A 17948-nucleotide genomic window follows, 5' to 3' on the forward strand; every position below is an offset into this window, starting at 1 on the left:
ATGTCAGTCATGTGTGCCTTCAGCAGCTCATTTTAAGTAGTGCTAGGAATTGAATTCAGAGGCTCTGGTACTTGAGGCCCCCAACCCACTAAGATACATCCCCAGCACTGAAAAAAATTCCTTTTAAAGCCATAATCATATTCCATTACCAAATATCAAAATAATGATCCTTCTTTTTCATTGGTTAAATTCTCCAGTCCTTCTGCTACAGTCTCAAACCAGCATGCATTTAGGGAGTGATTACCATGGACCAAGTGGCATGCTAAGTAACATGCATTCGTATTATCCTCATGATAGGCTACTGTCACCATCCAGATTTCACAGATAAGGAACCAAAACATCAGTAGACTAATAAATAACTTGCTCAGAGTCATGAAAAGAGAAGAACTAGGTAGAGACAAACAGGAGCCACTTTTTACATCCAGGTCTTACCAACTTCAAGACCAACATAAAATCTGTGGGACTAGAGAGATGGCACAGTGGCTAAAAGCACTGGCTGCTTTTCGAGAGAACCCATTCCAGAAGTTTGATTCCTAGCACCATATAATAGATCACCATCAGAACTACAGTACCAGAAGGTCTGACAGCCTCTTCTGTCCTCTGCGAGTACCATGCATATATCTAATGCATGGACATATGTACAGGCAAAACACCATACACATAAAATATATGTTTGTTTGGTTTCTTTAATTTGCAGTTTGGCCAGGCCTAGTGGCACAGGCTTGTAAACCCAGCTACTCAGGAGGCTGAGACAAGAGGATCATAAGTTCAAGGCCTGCCTGGGCTTTGAAATATGTTCAGGGCCAGCCTGGACATCTTATTAAGGCCCTATCTTAAAAAATAAAAATAAGGTAGCTCTGTGATAGAACCTTTTCCTGTTATACAGGAGACCCTGGTTTTAGTATCCAGCGATGGATGGATGGATGGATGGATGGATGGATGGATGGATGGATGGATATAAGGAAGGAAGGAGGAAAAGAAAGCAGGAAGGAGAAAGGGAGTATGAATATGAATAATTTTTCAATTGTAACCATTTTAATAGTGTCACTGTTCAGCAAGCAGTCTCTGGGACTCTTGTTAATGTTATAAAAACTATAACTCTGTACTTATTAAACAGCAACTCCCTTTCCACCTCTCTGTTACTCCCTGAGAACTTATGGTCTCTTTGTCCATGACTCTACCTACTGGAGGTGATTGATGAAAGTGGCATTGTACTGCCTTTGCCTTTTTGTGACTTGCACGATGTCTTCAAATTTCATCCATATTGTGCTTCCCCCAAAATCTGGGTGACAGTTCATTTTGTCATTACATGCTGGTAGTACTCCATGACATTTTCTCAGTCTTTCATCTGAACACATTTGAAGTGCTGCCACTAAGTGCTTCCTGCCAACATAGTGGCCTGATGTCTGCCTAAGTCACTGCTATAGATCCCATAGTAACTCAGTTTCTGGTTTTTTGAGGAGTGGGTGTGCTGCTTTCCATGGCATCTGTGCCATCAGTGATGTTCCAGGTCACTCATAACCATGTCATCTCATGGCTTTGCTATAGGCCGTGTGCCAGCCAAGTTAAAGCCCAGCTCCACTCTTTATATTGCAAGAATCTCTCTCATTTGATAACTTCTGGTCAGGAATTCCTCTTTATATAGCAGTCTTTGGTTCAATGGATCCAAGAAGAGAAGGAAGGAGAGACAGAAAATGATGATGAAATGGGTGGGACTAATCACCTTTTGTATATGTTTGGTCACAGCAGCATTAGGCCCTGTGCTATGAGAGAAGCAGAGCTGCTAATGGTCCTCCCCATGGAGGCTTGAGTAACTCATCCTACTCAATGCACTTTCTCTGACCAGTTCTCTCATCAGTAAGAAGTCAGCTGGGCCATGCGCAGCAGGAACATTTTCTCCTTAATTTTAAGATGACAAATATTTGGATTTATTCCAAAGATGTATTCTTTTGCTGCGTTCTTTCCTGGTGGTAGAATTGGTTTAAGAAAAAAGTAAGCCACTTGTGAAAGGCCAGGAGAGCTTGTGGTCTGGAAGATTTTGGTCAAATTACAGGGGCAGTTCCTGCAATACTGCACTGCTCACGTCCTTGAATCACAGTGTCTCTAGAGAGTGTAGTTATTACCTCATTCAGGGAGGATTAAAGTAATAGTGTAGACATGGACATAGTGGATATGAGTTTAGTAAGCACAACAGCACTTTCCTGGCCTTTATTTTGACTATAAACTTCTTTAAAGTACTTTACTTACATTGGCTTCTGATATCCAGTATGGTATAGCAATTCAGAGTGTGCGTTCAGGATTCTGATGACCTGGGTTTGCACCTGCGTTCTACCCCTTACAAACAGTATGAACTTGGAAAAAGTCACCAGCCCAGGTCTCTGCATATGAGACCTACAGGAACACCTGTTGTACAGGATGTAACAGAAGAAGCTTAGCACAGTAAATATTGCCACATTACTAGCAGCAGTACCAGCAGCCTTATTGTGATTTACTCCAAGGCATGATCTTACTGTAACTGACAATAGAAATTACACACTAGTCTATAGTTTCTAATGTACCCATTAACCATTGACTACTTACAAACTGGCAGAGGAAAGCAGGTCACCCTAAGAGACTATAATGAGAATGGCATTAACACAAACCACAGGAGGGCCTGTGAGACAGCTCAGTGAATAAAAGCACCCAAGTTAGATCCTGAAGACATACATGATGGATGGAGAGAACCAATGCCTGCAAGTTGTCCTCCGATGTCTACACACAACACTATGGCATGTGTGTCTCACTTGAGTAAGCAGGGCAGCTCCACTTCAGTCCTGCAGCCACTCTTGGTAAGAAAGCAGGCATGTTAGGGTGGCGTGCTTGCTTCGTTACCTGACAAAGGGCCAGCAAGACCATCAGATGAACTGAATTTTGTGTACAAACTCTGCTGTGTTTTCAGAGCTTTGACCCTTAGACAAACACTGTTTAAATGCTTTTCTTCCCAGCTAACATTCATTTCCAAAACCACTGAAGTGAAAGGGGCTATTAGTTCAGGGCCAGATTTGAAAGCACATGAAAACTTCGTTCATGAGGTTAAGAAATGGCTTAATAATTAAGTTGAAACAGTTGAAAGTAGATCTAATTTCAAACAGATCAGCTAACCGTGTTAGGAGCAAATGAGGGTGTGTTCCTTCCTATTCTCCTTCCACTCCAAGATGTTAGCTACAATCCCAACATTTTTCAGTTCGTTTTCTTTTTTTCTTTTCTTTTCTCTTTTTTCCCACTTTAAACCATGCAAGACTGCATTCTTTATTGCTGGAGTGTTAAGTTGGTGTCACAGACAATTAAGACCATAGCACATGTAATGTCATGTGCACTGCTGTCTTCCATAGTGCATCTCGCCTGTTTCTTTTGCAGATCAGTTAGGACACACTTGAGTTGCACAGACTGGGTGGATAGCTGTTACTCCATACTTCCTTCCGGGCTGCGTTAAGTTGGACACTGCTGAACTAGTATGGATCTTGTCAGTGGAAACTGTGTAGAATATGTTTACGATGCCTTTCGTGTACCAATCTGAGTACCATTCAAAGCATCATCAGCCAAGATGATGCTGAACAATTAGCTTTCATTTCACTTGAACCCCTAATTGTGCAATCAGCAATGATAATTTTCCTCCTCCCGAGGGTTGGAGCTGGGCACACAGAGGAGAATTGCATGCATCAAGGGACTAATTGTGCCTTAATAATGATAATAGCAGCCACCATTTCATGAGCCTCTACTATGTGCCTAGCTAGGCTTGCAGTGCCTCGTGTTGTTACTGTAGCCTGGGGGAGGGCACCTGAGTGCCATGAAAAGTGTTCTCAGCATTTCTGTGCACAATGACAAGGTGGTGCCTACAGTGAAATTGAATACACATGCTCATGTGCTCACACTGGAGCAGGGGAGAAAGAGAAGTGAAGTTGAGACAAAAGCAATGACAGATGCCCAGAGCTAGGGAGGCTGATGATTTCCAGAGCAAAGAATCAGGCTCTGCAGGCTGAATTGTTCATACACACAGCATGCAGTTGCCCACTGACTGCTCTTCCCATCCTCATTGAATATAGTATCTAGACACTGAACTTGATATTCGAGATGCAAGCCGTGAAAGTGGCCTGGACCTGTGAGGAGGTTTTGGACTGGCTGCTGTGGTCATTCTGCTATTCTGTTGTGACTCTGGTGAGCGGAGGAACACAGAGCCCTATCTGCTTCGCCTGTCTTCCTAATGCTCAAGATACCGCCAGATATGGAGGCTGAGTCTTGTGTTTGCCCCTGGGGACAAAGACACCTGAGAAGGGTTTGTGGGGAAGTGTATGACACTGACAGGTAGAATTGACATTGAGAACTGTCAACATAGAGAGGACATTCCCTTCCTCTTGGAGTGTTTCACGGATGTGAGATTAGAACTGGGTTTGGAAGATGAGAAGGACTCAGGCAGGTGAAGAATGAAAGTCTCGGTGTGAAAAGGTCATAAGTGGCTGCAGAATGCATGGGCCTGTGTCAGCTGTTCTTTTACACTCAAAGCAATTGTGGGCCATGGGAAGTCACAGGGAAGTAATGTGCAGTATGAAGACTGAGAACTCCGGGTTTTAGAAGCTAAATGTTTATACTAAACCTGTTAGACAGAGAATGTGCCTTCCTCAAGAATCCATTATGCTGTACTACAGCACAGGTTAACCCTGACATCTCAGCCTTCCTGCACAAGAGCAGCCACGTCCTGCACACAGTAAGTGGTCCCTGTGGAGTCATATTGTCTACCCCATACAATCACTTGGTGACTGAGTCCTCATGACAAGGCAAGAGACTTGCAAGGAAGAAATGCTGAAACCCTATTGAGGGCACCTCACAAGAGAAGGGGCATCCTACCCAGGCTGCTATGCCCATCCCACCTCCAGAGCATAGTGCCATGACCAGTTAGTCCCCAGTGCATATGTGCTGAATGCGCTTGGCTTTCAGTGATCTGCACTGTGAGATAGATGAGTCCTCTGAGCAGAGCAGTTGGTGTATACAATACACTTGTACATATCACTCAGGATGTTAATGTGTTCTTTAAGCAGGGACTCTCAGGCAAGCTTCTCAGTCTGCTCCTTGAAGTCCTTTGACATCATGATAAGCAGATTGCAAAAGCTCCTTTGAAACAGATAATGATCTTGTAAAGTTAAGTTCCTTTCATGGAAACTAGAAGAATGAGTCCTTCAGAGCAGGAGCTTGTTTGCTTCGTGAATTCTGGCTTTCCCTCCACCTCTTTACACTTAGTGAAAAACAGCCTATGTCCCCTGTCATACTCAGCATAGGCTTTGCATTGTGTGTAAAATAATAAACATACTTCTAACATAGTTTGCAATGTTTTAGGTTTCCAAGGAAGGGCTTTCAGGAAACAAATTTCTTCTTTCTGCCTATCTCCCAAGTGCAATGCAGTTCTGTAAAACTACCAAGGAACATAAATATTCAGGCCATGCATCAGGTTTGTTATCTTGAACAGTTATCTGGTAAGATGCCAACCTGCAAAACTGGGAAACAGTGCATTTCAGATTTGCCACCTCTTGAGAGAGGCGTCTAAAGAACACTAGCAGCAAAGAACTATTGCAGACCTTATCAGGAGGAGTCCTTCCCTCCCACAGGCCCCTGGCTCATCAGGCTTTTTTCTTGCAGGCATCCATTTAAAAAGAATAAAGCAGTCCTCGTGTCCATGAGCTTGGGGCCAGTGTGGCTTTGGCATTGTGGCCTCACCCTTTCAGATTGTGCCATCATCCTTTGGGCATTTGCCCTCTCTAGGTAGCTTGCTCAGCTACAATTTAGGAGTGATAAAGCCTGATTTATAGTTTTTAACAGTAGACTGAGATAAGGCTCAGGGAATGCTCAGAGCAGTGCCTGCATCACAGTAAGCAGTCCATGCATATCCTGTGGAACTGTAGGTTTGTTTGGGGGCTAATATCTCATTTGTTGTTTGAAGACTTTGTCTCATATCACATGTGCTCAGTGAGAACAGAGTGTGGTCATCAGTATTTAGCTGGACGTATAAGAAGAAATAGAATTTGTAAAGGATCGTTACCAAAAGCAAGTCATCTTGATGACAGCTGTAAGTCCTCCACCTTTCCTTTGACTTGACTTTTTCTCCTGTGACTCTTCATCCAAGGTCACTAGTTCTGAACAACCCGAAAGCATCTGTGTTATCCATGAGTCTTTTTCAAGCATTCTCCTGCAAAGTAACTTCCCCCACTCCACAGCTATCCTACATACAGTCTGGCAGTCTGTCTGACAGTCTCCCTGTCTAAGGCTGATGGTGCCCTCCTCATCAGAGCCATCCAGAGGTCCACAGGACCCCAAAATTCCATTCTTTTTTCCTATACCCAAAACAACCAAAAGTAGATAGACTCCACTATTCATCCTGGGATCATTTACTAAAACAAGAAGCAGGCCAGCCACCTCCCAGTGCACAGATGTATGGACCAACACCATGTGATATGTGGGGTCATAGAACCTCATTCAACCATGAAAAGCAATGAATTTCTCATGTATGTGACAGCACAGGTATACCCTGAGTTTGAGGTGAAATAGGACAGACCAAAGTATGACAAACATAGTGGCATAGGCAAGGAGAGGTCATTCAACCCTCCGTGAGGTGGGCATCGAGGACATTGACAGAGCTTCTGTGTGGGATGACGAGCCATTAGAAACAGTAACAACTGCACAACGAAGCAAACCCAGGAAACAGACGAGTGTCGTGGAACTCTGCATTTAAAATGGCTGCAGTTGTCAGTTCTATTTTACAGTAAAAAATTTAAAATAGGAAAAAAACAGCCTTAAGGTTTCAGGGTGAAAGCCGACAGCATCCCACAAGTCTGAGACCTTTACTTTTCTCCCCTTATGAACACTGGTCTAGCCACAGCAGCCTGCCTGCTACTCTTTGACATGAAAGCATCTCAAGTGCCCCTTTCAGAGGGCTTGTGTACCTGCCTATCCCCTCTGCTCATAGTGTGTTTCTCATTAGAGGTATCTGCCATCTTGTATCACTCTGTCTCTGCTGAAACACTGCCTTATCAGTGACCCCACCCACCACCTATCACAATGTCGGTTACTATTTTCCTCCATAATGTAGTTCACCACTGTGCACATCAGATACTTATGTCAGGTTCCAGTCCCTAGAAACTCAAGAGTTCTAGGACTTTGCTTCATCTGCATTTGTCTTCTTGATAACTAGATACCTGTCACAGAGTACCTGCTGCTAAATGTAGGCATTCAAGAGATACATGCATAATCCTTATTCAAAACACTGATGTCCAATATATGGACATTGTCTATCAACAGCTCTCCATTGCTACCGTAAATGCCCCTCCTAAACAACCTCCAAACCTTAGGAAGGCACAGCTGATCTCTGCAGGGCTCACACATGTATTCATATCAACGACAGGGTCGTGAAATGTAGGTTTTCAACCCTTAGTAGGTCTCTGGTGACATGTCTGGAGGTTTTAGTGGCTCAGATGTGCTCAGCTAAACCGACTTGGATGAATCAACTTTGTTCTCCAGGTCTTAACCCTACAGAAGACCACGGTAACATATTCACATAGTAAAGGCCGAGAGGAACAAGAACATCGAGCTGGAATACACAGTGACCTTAGGCTTTTGCCTACATATTTGATAACATTCCATTGGATTGGCCAAGTGAGTCATGTGGTCAACAGACCACACTGCAACATGACACCAGAAGGCAGATGTACAGAAAATGAAGAGTAAAAACATTTCATCACATATTCAATCTACCAAAGCTCTGAACCTGGGCATCTGTGATCCACTCTAACTCCTCTTTCTGTATTCCCATAAGAAAGTATATTCTGCTCCAGCCTTAGATACAATACTTAGTCTTGTTCTGTAATGCCTTGTTTCCAGGTATCAATACAGCTAGAAGAGTTGGGCTTCAAAAGCAATCAGAACACTAATAGAAGAAGGAGCCTTCTTACTCTTTTTTTGAAGTGTATATTGTTTTAATCCAGTTAGATAGATTGTGATCATCTGTTACCATTAGCACTGGGAAACTAATATAGAGGTAGTCCTTAATCTAGAGCAGTGGTTCTCAGTCTTCCCAATGCTTGGACCCTTTAATACAGTTCCTTATGTTAGGGTGACCCACCCCCCAACCATAAAACTATTCTTTTTGCTACTTCATGACTGTAATTTTGCTATTGTTATGAACCGTAATGTAAATATCTATGTTTTCTGATGGTCCTAAGCAGCACTTATGAAAGGGTCCTTCAACTCACAAAGGGGTTACAGCCCACAGGTTGAGAAGCACTGCTCTAGAGAGTCCACATAAAATGTGAGACGTTGTGAGTCGGCACCCAAAGGAATGTTTACTTTTGTTTTCAACATTGGTCAGCCACTTTTTAACTGTATTCTCACTGTTGCCCTGTGGTGGACAGGATAGCAGCCCTACAGTTATCCCCACTGTGCCGGTTAGTCCTATGCCAACTTGACACAAGCTAGAGTCATCTGAAAGGAGGGAGCCTCAACTGAGAAAAAAACTTCCATGAAATCTACCATAAGGCATTTTTTAAATGATTGATGGGGGCGGGCCCAGCCCATTTTGGTTTTGGCCATCCCTGGGCTGGTGTTCCTGGGGTCTAAAAGAAAGCAGGCTGAACAAGCAAGCCATGGGAAGCAAGGCAGTAAGCAGCAACCTGCTATGGCCTCTGCATCAGCTCCTGCCTTGTTTGAATTCCAGTCCTGACTTTCTTCAATGATGAACATCAATATGGAAATGTAAGCCAAGGAGACCTGCCTTTTGGTCATAGTGTTTTGTCACATCAATAGAAATCCTAAAGACACCACCCTAAACTTCAAATCTGTGACTGTGTTAGGTTACATGGCAGCAATCAAATTTGCTAATTATCTTTCTTTAATGTGAACTTCTTGAATGGACCTAGTATCACAAGGGTTTTAAAAGGTAAGTGACAAGGAGAGTCATGGGTCAAGGTGATGGGGAACCTGACTTTCAAGCTGGATACAGGCCATGAGTCTAGGGACAGAAAGATGCAGAAAGCATCAAGACCCATTTGGGGCATATGAGCTCCACTTTTTTTTAACTGGAAGTTAGACAGGAAACAATTTAGGAGCCGAAGGCAGCAAAAGGAAGTGTTGGAGAAGATGGGGTTTATTCACTGGAGCCAAGGAAGGGAAAGAAGCATGTTAAGGGGAAAAGAGAGTTGGTGTTCTCAGGAAGTCTGACTCTGCTTGCCTTGGGCACCAACTCCTGGGGCCATTTCTGCCTTTGACCACCCTAATCTATAGCCCACACCCTGCTGGAGCTTGTAACCCATGTCACCTGAGTCACAGGGGAGGGGAGGTTGACACTTCCTGCGTAGCTTCCTGTGGAATGCAGAGCACACAGGAGTGGCACTGTCTCGTGGTCCTGCACTCACTTCCTCTTTACTGGACATTACCTTGGTGCTTCCTAACGTGCCCATTGGAGTGTAGAGCATGTCCCGGCCCCTCCACTCTCACGCATGCTTGGTTTGCTTAGACTCACTTTAAGACTTATCTTATTGTGTCTGTATTAGTGTTTTGTTTTCATGTGTACTACAAGAAGATAAGCTACACAGCCGTAACATATGAGCAGTGGACCTAGTGCAGACCCATGCAGGTTCTCTGATAACGACTACGTGAGGATCCTATCTATGAATATAGTAGAATATCATTAGGAAGCATGTCTTCGACATGTTTGTTTTAGGTTTTGTCAGTCATGTTTGGTTCTATTCTAGGTGTCTCTGCTATCCTGCCTCTGATCCCTAGCCCTCCAGACAGTATTAGGGGTGGACTCCCTCTAGAGGCATGGGTCTCAAGCTGGCCACTTCCACAATTTCTGTACCAGCTTTACCCCAGTACATGTTATCTGTAAGGGGTAATCATGCAGTCGTCCACAGACCCAGAAAGGCTAAGTAACAAGGAAGGGGCGGGGCAGGGCACATGAATCTTCCTATGAGGGGAAAACAGAGTAAATATTGAGGGTAGACTGGGGGCAAGTACGGACAGGAACCAAAGGGACCAGGTGCAGGGGGGGATGGAGGAAGAGAGTACTAGGAAAGACAACTGGAATTGGGAACCATTTTGAGGATCAGCTAGAAACCCAGTGCAATGGAAACTCCCAGGAGTCTGTGATGGTGACTGTAGGTAAGACTCCCAGCAGTGGAGAATAAGGAACCTGAATGGGCCAGCTCCTGTAACCAGGCAAGACAAGGGACTGAGACACCAACCCAGCTACAAAACCTTCGACTACAATGTGTCCAGCTTGCAGGGTAAAACTAGCACAGAAATTGTATTTCTTATTAGATGATGAGATTCAAGTTCCCTGTCTCCAGCCCTGCATGTAGAGCAGCTTTAACTGTATTAACACTACTCCAGTTTAGAATAAATGACCTCCGTTTTCTGCTGCTATCCTAGTCACTGATCATAGATGTTAGATCAAAGTGCGGCCCTTTGTTCCTTCTTTATGCCAAGACCTGCCTGTGTGTCAAAGATGGATGAGCAGTTTGCATTAATGGCGCTTACTGCAAGAGGTGGGTCTTAAAGCCTGTATTTGAAGAATTAAGATGCAGTTATGGTAGAGATCACTTTTTGACGCAAAAATATTTTTATATTCAAAGCAAAAACTCAGCTCTTGAGATTCTTTCCTGGATGCTTTGTGCCTTGCACTGGGCGTGTGCTGGAGCTCAGCGGGCTTTCTGCTGAGCGCACATCAGGCCCTTAGGAGACAAGGATGATAGAACGTCTTACTTATCCTGAGACAGGGGCTATCAAGCATCATATCCTCCATCCTTGTTAGTTTGCACTTCAAGCTGTTAACTGTGCTTCTGAGTGAGGCAGGAAACGAATTTACACATAAGAAATGTCTTCAGTCTTTTATAAGAAGTTCAGAGCTTGGAAGTTTTTTTCATGTCTCTTAAGTCAGATGAAATGCAGACTCCCAAGGAGTCACAATGAGGTGACAGGCAGATGCTAGGCTTTGGTTAGTTTCACTGGGCACAGTCCATGTCCAAGGGGTAGGCATCTTGAGAGAGGGGTGTCACCGAGGCCATACAGGGTCACATCACATCTATTCCTTTGGTGGATGTCAAGGCAAAATTATTCAGAATATAATCTGAAATTCCTTTGATCATATAGTCAATAGCTTAATAATTTATGTTCAATCTTATTAGTAAAGTAAACACAAGCCTTTGCTATCAGCAAAATAAGATTTAAAAAAAAATTAGGATCCTAAGATTAGAGTGAGATTTTGTGTCATGTTCATGTTTAATTTTTTTTCCTTGCAATTTTAATGACCTGACAGCAATTAAGCATTTGGGGTGGGGGCAGGCATATCTGAGGTTGAATCATTCATGCCTGAAAGTGTTACAGAGAAGCTGATAGTGTATTCTCATCATGTGACTGTGTGTCAGGTTTTCAAATGAAAAGGCCCAATTAATTCTTAACTGCAGTCTGTTTGCCATGTGTATTCCACAGTGCCTACTAAGCTGATGGGCTCTGTATGTAACATCTTAAACATAGACATCAAGAACTAGAAGCATCCTTGGCTTGCAGATAATCAAGGACTCCTATGACAGTAGCATGTTCCCAGGTTAGGAGAATCAACAGCTCTTATGACAGTGGCATGTTCCCAGTTTAGGAGATGTCTAGGAGGATAATTGAGATAGTTTGGTACCCTTGGTCACTGTATGGCCTATTATCTCTTAATGGCATGAATCACTGAATCATGGGGAGTGACATTGTCTGCCAATCTGAGAGAAAGAGCTGGCACTGGAATGTAATTGCAGGGCCCTGACAACACCTGCAGGTGTCAGGGACAGAAGAACTCATTTAGAAGCTGCTGTACAAGCTGGGAAGACAGGTGGTGACTCCCTTACAGGGCTGTCTTTCATTTGAGCAGAACCAGACCAACTGTTCCTCATTAAAATGCACTTTGCAGCAATGTTCTAATATGAGCATGTCAACTGTGTATGTATGCATGCACATGTGTACATGTGTGTGCTCTGAGAAAATCCAGCTATACTGCTTGCACAGATACTATCTCAGTGTGGCTCAGCACTGTAAGACATGCCGTTTGAAACTGCTTATGCATGACCTAGGCTGGCTTTCCTAGGATGGCCTTCTATAGAGAAACAGGAGTTAAAAGTAGTGCCTCAGAAGGTACAGCATCAGGGAGGGTGCATAAAGCCTCTTTTCTGGAAACCTGGGTTCATGTCAGTCAGTTTAATAGTCATGAGGTACCTGGCAGTGCTCTCTTATTTACAGCTGACCATATCAACATCTCTGAAGTATGCTGTGCGCTGTAGAGCTAACGCCTAGCCTCTCTTCCCTATGTATCATACTGCAGAGTTAAGTTCTACCTACTCCTTCACTGGGGAGTTTTAAGAACAATAACAGAAAAAAAAATGTAAAGTATGAAAGGCCTACTATACAGATGGCAAGCACCCAGAAACACTGCTACTACTGTTTTCCTCTGGTTCTATACCTTACTCCGTAGGAGTAAGAGGCAGGGCTTCAAGGGAAGTCACCAAATGATCTGTCCTGCCTCTTGTAGCTGCAAGTTCCATTAAGTAGAACAACTCAGGACAACGTATGTAATTCTAGAGGCCTCACAGTGAGCAGAGTCAGGTCTGTGTTAGCTGGAAGGAAAAGATTTAGCAGAGGCTAGGCCCTGAGGGTCTCCTGGTTTTTTCCCCTTGGAGGCTTAGCCAAGGCTGGGCCCTGGAGAACCCCTGTTTTTCTCCCCTAGAGAGCTTCATGGTTAGCCAGCCACATAGCTACCTGAAGCTGCTCTACCCCGTGTGTGTACTGCAGTTCTGGTGGAGTGTATTCTCTTGTGCTGAGAAGTTGGTTCAACTCTGCCAGAGCTGAGCACACATACTAGTGGGTAAAGAGTCTGAGGGATTGTGCAGCAGTGAACACAGTGGGTTCACATCTTAGCCCCTCAAAATTGCACATACAGGGCCTATCCTAGAAAGAAGGACTTTGCCAGCATGGCTAAGGAAGGATCTCAAGGTGAGATTACTCTGGATTGTCCCAGGATAATCTTTGTGATATAAGTCACCATCTCTGTGCTTCCAGCTTTGAAAAGGAAGAAGGGGCCACAGGCCAGGAGATGCAAGCAGCCACTTAGCCACCTAGAAAAGGCAAAGATTGAGTTCTTTCCCAGAGCCTCTGCAAGGAATTAGTTCATCTCTACCCACAGCAAAATCCTAGAACATGTGACCTCCAGAATTCTAACAATAGTTTTGTATTGTTTGATATTCTAGAGTTAGCACAGTTTGTTGAAGTTATATTAGAAAACTAATCTCCAACATTTATAAACTATTTCTCTCATAGCTATAATAAAATATCTGACATAACCAGCTTAAAGAAGGAAGTGGTCTTGGATCATGGTTTGAAAGGCAAATAGAGTCTGTCATGGCAGGAGAGGCAGGCATGGTGGCGGGCACATGGAGCTGCTAGTCAGTGTATCTGGAGTCAGGAAGCAGAGAGATGCATGCTGGCTCCCTCCTGGCTTTCTCCATTTTCCTCATTTTATTCAGTTCAGAACCTCAACCCAAGGGATAGCACCTCCCTTATTTAAGGTGGTAATACCCTCACAGATATAGCCAGCCTTGTCTCCCAGGTGATCCTAGAGCTAGCTGAAACTAGAGATTAACCTTCACGTGGTGCCACTTCCTCACTAGTGAGCTTGTCCCCTGTACCTGATGCTTTAATAAGAAAGACAGCAAGCAAATGACATTTTCCATGGCAAAAGTATTTATATAAAATGTGAATATGTGGAACTAAGGAATAAGTGGAAATCTTAGTGTCCATTCAGCTGGCTCTGCTTCCTCCTTGCTGCCAGTCCCTGAGCATCTATTGGGAAATTAAGGAGGTCTGCTCAGGGATGCCCCATAGGACTGGGAGAGTTAGCAGACTTACCCTCAGAACACAGGATATGCAAAGAGGTGAGAGCTGGCAGGGTGTTCCTAAGCCAAGTCCTGCCTTCAGCTCAAAACTGAGAAAAGAAGAAGAGGAGGCAGTGGGTGGGGTGTCCTTAGTTAAGAGCTTTTCCCCAAGATGCACTCCACAAGTCTTGCCTAGCAGGGAGTCTTACTGCTCAGCTCTCATGAGAAGTGCTGACTGCGCTGAGTGTAGCTTCCTTCTCAGGGGTTAATGTCTGTGAGGACATTACTAAGGACAGATGTCATTATCTTGGAGGTGCTGCTAAGTATCAGAAGTCTTCACTCCTCCATGCCACATCCCTGTACACAACAGCAACAGCAGCCTTTCTCATGTGCCCAGAGCCCAAGCTGAGTCTCTGGCCTATCTTCTAACTGTAACACCATTTTATGGCAGAGGTTTGTATTCTTGCATCATAGCAGTAGTAATTATGCTTGGATCCCATTGCCAGCTAAACTTGGACCTGCAGTCATTCGTCATACTGCATGCCTCCTGCTGCTACTTTGTAATAAACTAAAATACAATGAGCGGATTAATCATATCTGGAAAGCAAACAAAATGGTGGCTTTGTAATTTTATAAGACCATTTGAGGTCATTTGCATAGTCCATTAGAACTCCAGAGTAGCATGGGATGCATGGATCTCAGTGAGTCTTAAACGCTAAGTTCTTTATGTATGTCTCAGTCCCTCACAATGACCAGGGATGCACAGGTGCTCTAAGAACCACAACTTTATGGCAGGGAAATGCCTGTCATGAGAGAAGAATGTGTCTGAGAACCTCAAGGGAAGCTGGGAGTGGAGCCCAGAATTGGCACTCACAGCTCCTAGAACCGTGCTTCCAGGAACGTGCTCAAGCTAAAGACCTCTCTTTCTGTCCCCACCAAAACATGCATCCTTGCTAGAAAAGGACATAATCAAAGCCAACAGGGCTACCACTCCAACTGCTTTCATCTGTAACTGCTTGAATTCTTGACTTCATCTTCGGGTTTCTGAACTTAAAAGCTTATTGTTGTTTGGTTGATTTGGGGCATATATATATATTCTCTTCTGCTTTTAAAGATTTGTTGCTTTGTAATATAGGTGAAGTGATTATAAATGACAAAAAAAGATAAAAGTTGACACAATAGAACAGTGAATATAATGTGCTTTAGAGAAAGATATAGCTGTGGCCAATAGTACTAGAAAAAAAAAATAGTACCAGTAAGGAAGGCCCAGACTTTCCCCTAAGTCCTTGAGCTACTGAAAGTCATTTATTCCTAAAATTCGAGATATCTCTTTAAAATGCCCAATTCAAGACAATTTAATGCTTATTAAAACAATTCTGATATTTATAATTTTTAAGCACTTGATTTCTCAGAAACATTTTTCCCAAAACAATGTGAAACAAAGCAGGGGCTGATATTTGTTCAATCAAAAAAAATTCACTTGAACTCACAGTGTAAACACTTAACTGACAGATTCCACCTGGTAACTTCGATGAAACCACTTCTCCCTCCTCAGAAATCTCACTGCTATGCCTACCTACTTGCTAGATTTTCATGGTATCTTGGCACAGGGTCTTTCCATGTAGCCCAGGATGGCCCAGAAGACAGAAGTCAAGATTCTCCCTCAGCTTTTCAAGTCTGGGATTATAGGTGTATTTGCCATTTGTATTTCTTGAGAACAGGCCGTTTAGATCTTTAACCCACTTGCTAACTGTTTTTGTTTTAAGTATGTGGGTTTCCTTACATGCTCTAACACTAACCCTGCGTGCAGCGAGCAGCTAGCACAGGTTTCTTCTCATTTTGTGCATTGGGGCTTTACTTCATTGTTTGTTTTCTTCACTGTGCAAAATGTTCTTACCTGGATGCCATGCTGTTTGTTAGTTTGGGCTTTGTGTCCTATGATCCAGAGACCTTACCCTGAAAATCATTCTTCACACCACTGCAGATACATCTAACTGTTACCACTGGTTTCCTCAAGTACTTTTAGTTTCAGGTCTTACTTTCAGGACTTTGATTCATTTTGACTTGGGTTTTATTATTTGCTTACTTGGTGTTTTTGTTCATTTTGGTTTGGTTTGTTTGGTTTTTGTTTCTGTACTAGATGAGAGATTGTGGTTACATTTCAGTGTTTCCCATGTGGGTGTCCATTTTCCCAGAACCATTTATTAAAGATGCTATCTTTTCTCCAATGGACATTTTTGGAAATTTAGTCAATGTGTCTGCCAGTACTGTGCTATTTTGATGACTGTGACTCTGCAGTATGTTTTGAAATCAGGGAATTATGCTTCTAAATCTGTTCTTATTTGTTCAATATAGATTTGGCTATTTAGAGTCTTTTGTTTTCCAAAGAAACTATAGGATTATTTTATGCAGTCTTATGAAGAAAGTTGTGAGTTCTGACTGTGGCTTTGCTGTCTCAATATTCTTTTTGATAGTATGGTCATTTGGCAACATTAATTTTTCCAACCTAAAACCTGGGAGGTTGTGTGCATATATGTCTCCCTATTTCTTTTATTCTTGTAATAATTTGGTCATTTTTCACTTCAGAGCTTTTTCACATCCTGCATAGTTTGTAGGTATTTTGGAATGGGATTGCTTTGTGGATTTCATTATCATCAAACTTATTATTGACAAAGTAAAAGACCAGATCCTGCTCTTTTACTGAGTATACCAGTTTTAACAGTTTCTTGATGGCATCTTCAGGTTTTTCTTTTGTATGGAACCACATCACCTGCATACAGGATCAACCTGACATTTTCCATTCCTATTTTTCTTTCTTTACTGTGAGTGTGCACACATGTGTGTGCCACTACACACATGTGGAGGACAGAGAACTTAGAAATGCGTCTCTCTCCTTCTCCTGTGTGATCCTGGAGGTCAGCCTAGGTCACTAGGCTTTCTTTCTGAACTGTCTCTCTGTGAGTTTCATTTCTTTCCTCTCTGATCTTCCTACTCATTTTATAGAAGGCCCAGCGTCACTTTGTATCAGTGTTCTTCTAATTTCTTTATCTGGCATGTCTTTCTTCCATTTCAGTTTCCTTGGCATCTAGTCTGTGTTTGGAGAGGCCATGCTACCTTGTGTTTCTACATTTAAATGTGCTCATCCTATAGATTCAGTGGCTATGAATCTTGACTAAGTCAGCTTCTCAGTGAGCAGCTCTCTCCTAATGATATGTCTTGAGTGTTGGTTTGTAACACGGGTTTTAGCTCTCATGGAGCACTGTTATATTGGTATGGTCTCTCTGTCCTTTGACTGAGGTTGATGAGTTTGAACATAGAGCTGGCCAGGGGAGCAGAAGCAGGAACACTGCCATTTTAGCCAGGCCTCATATAAGTAGCTTCCAGCATAGGGAATTCACTGCATTCTCTCTACTCCAGTAATGGGACTCTTAAAGCATTAATTAAAACAATATAAAATAAAGACCACCATTGTAGATGGCTCTGCCCCAGCAGCAATGTATGGCCTGAGCCCTTATCTTCAAACCAGTGAGTGGTAGGATAGCAGCAGGTACTTAGTTACCTACTCAATGACACTCATCTCATGTCACACAGCCACAGGAGCTGTGGGGGTGCCTGCATAATAGTGTACACTGGGACCATCTATCCCAGCAGTGTGTGTCACAGGGTATGGTAGTACCCAGGGCTGTGGAGTCACTTGGAACTGCCTCCCCACACTCCTCATGTGTGCCACTTTTGAAGGGTTTATACCTCTGTCTCTTCAGCTGAAAGAGTCTACCTTCCTCCTGAGCTTGCCATGTGTACGCTGCCCTTGCTTCTGTTTTGAGCTGCTCTGAGTCAGTGTGTAGGTCTCTTAAATCCAACCGTTGACAGTTTCATTGCACCCCAGAGTCTGTACCCAGCAACTCTCTTGCTGTCGCTATGATGCCAAATGAGTAGACTAAATTATTCTCTAAACACTAACAACACCATCCAGGTTATCTTGAGAAAAAGAGAAAAAAAGTTAGCAAAAAAGAAGGAGGAAGG

General features: G+C 43.2%; 1 protein-coding gene across 1 annotated transcript in view; it reads left to right on the forward strand.

Moving 5' to 3' along the window:
• The window catches only part of Cdkal1 (CDK5 regulatory subunit associated protein 1 like 1), a 528588-nt gene that overhangs the window by 507162 nt on the left and 3478 nt on the right, over nucleotides 1-17948 (forward strand). The gene's annotated exons all lie outside the window — the stretch shown is intronic.

Source organism: Grammomys surdaster, unplaced genomic scaffold (genome assembly GCF_004785775.1).
Source record: "Grammomys surdaster isolate TR1022 unplaced genomic scaffold, NIH_TR_1.0 258, whole genome shotgun sequence".
NCBI lineage: Eukaryota > Metazoa > Chordata > Mammalia > Rodentia > Muridae > Grammomys > Grammomys surdaster.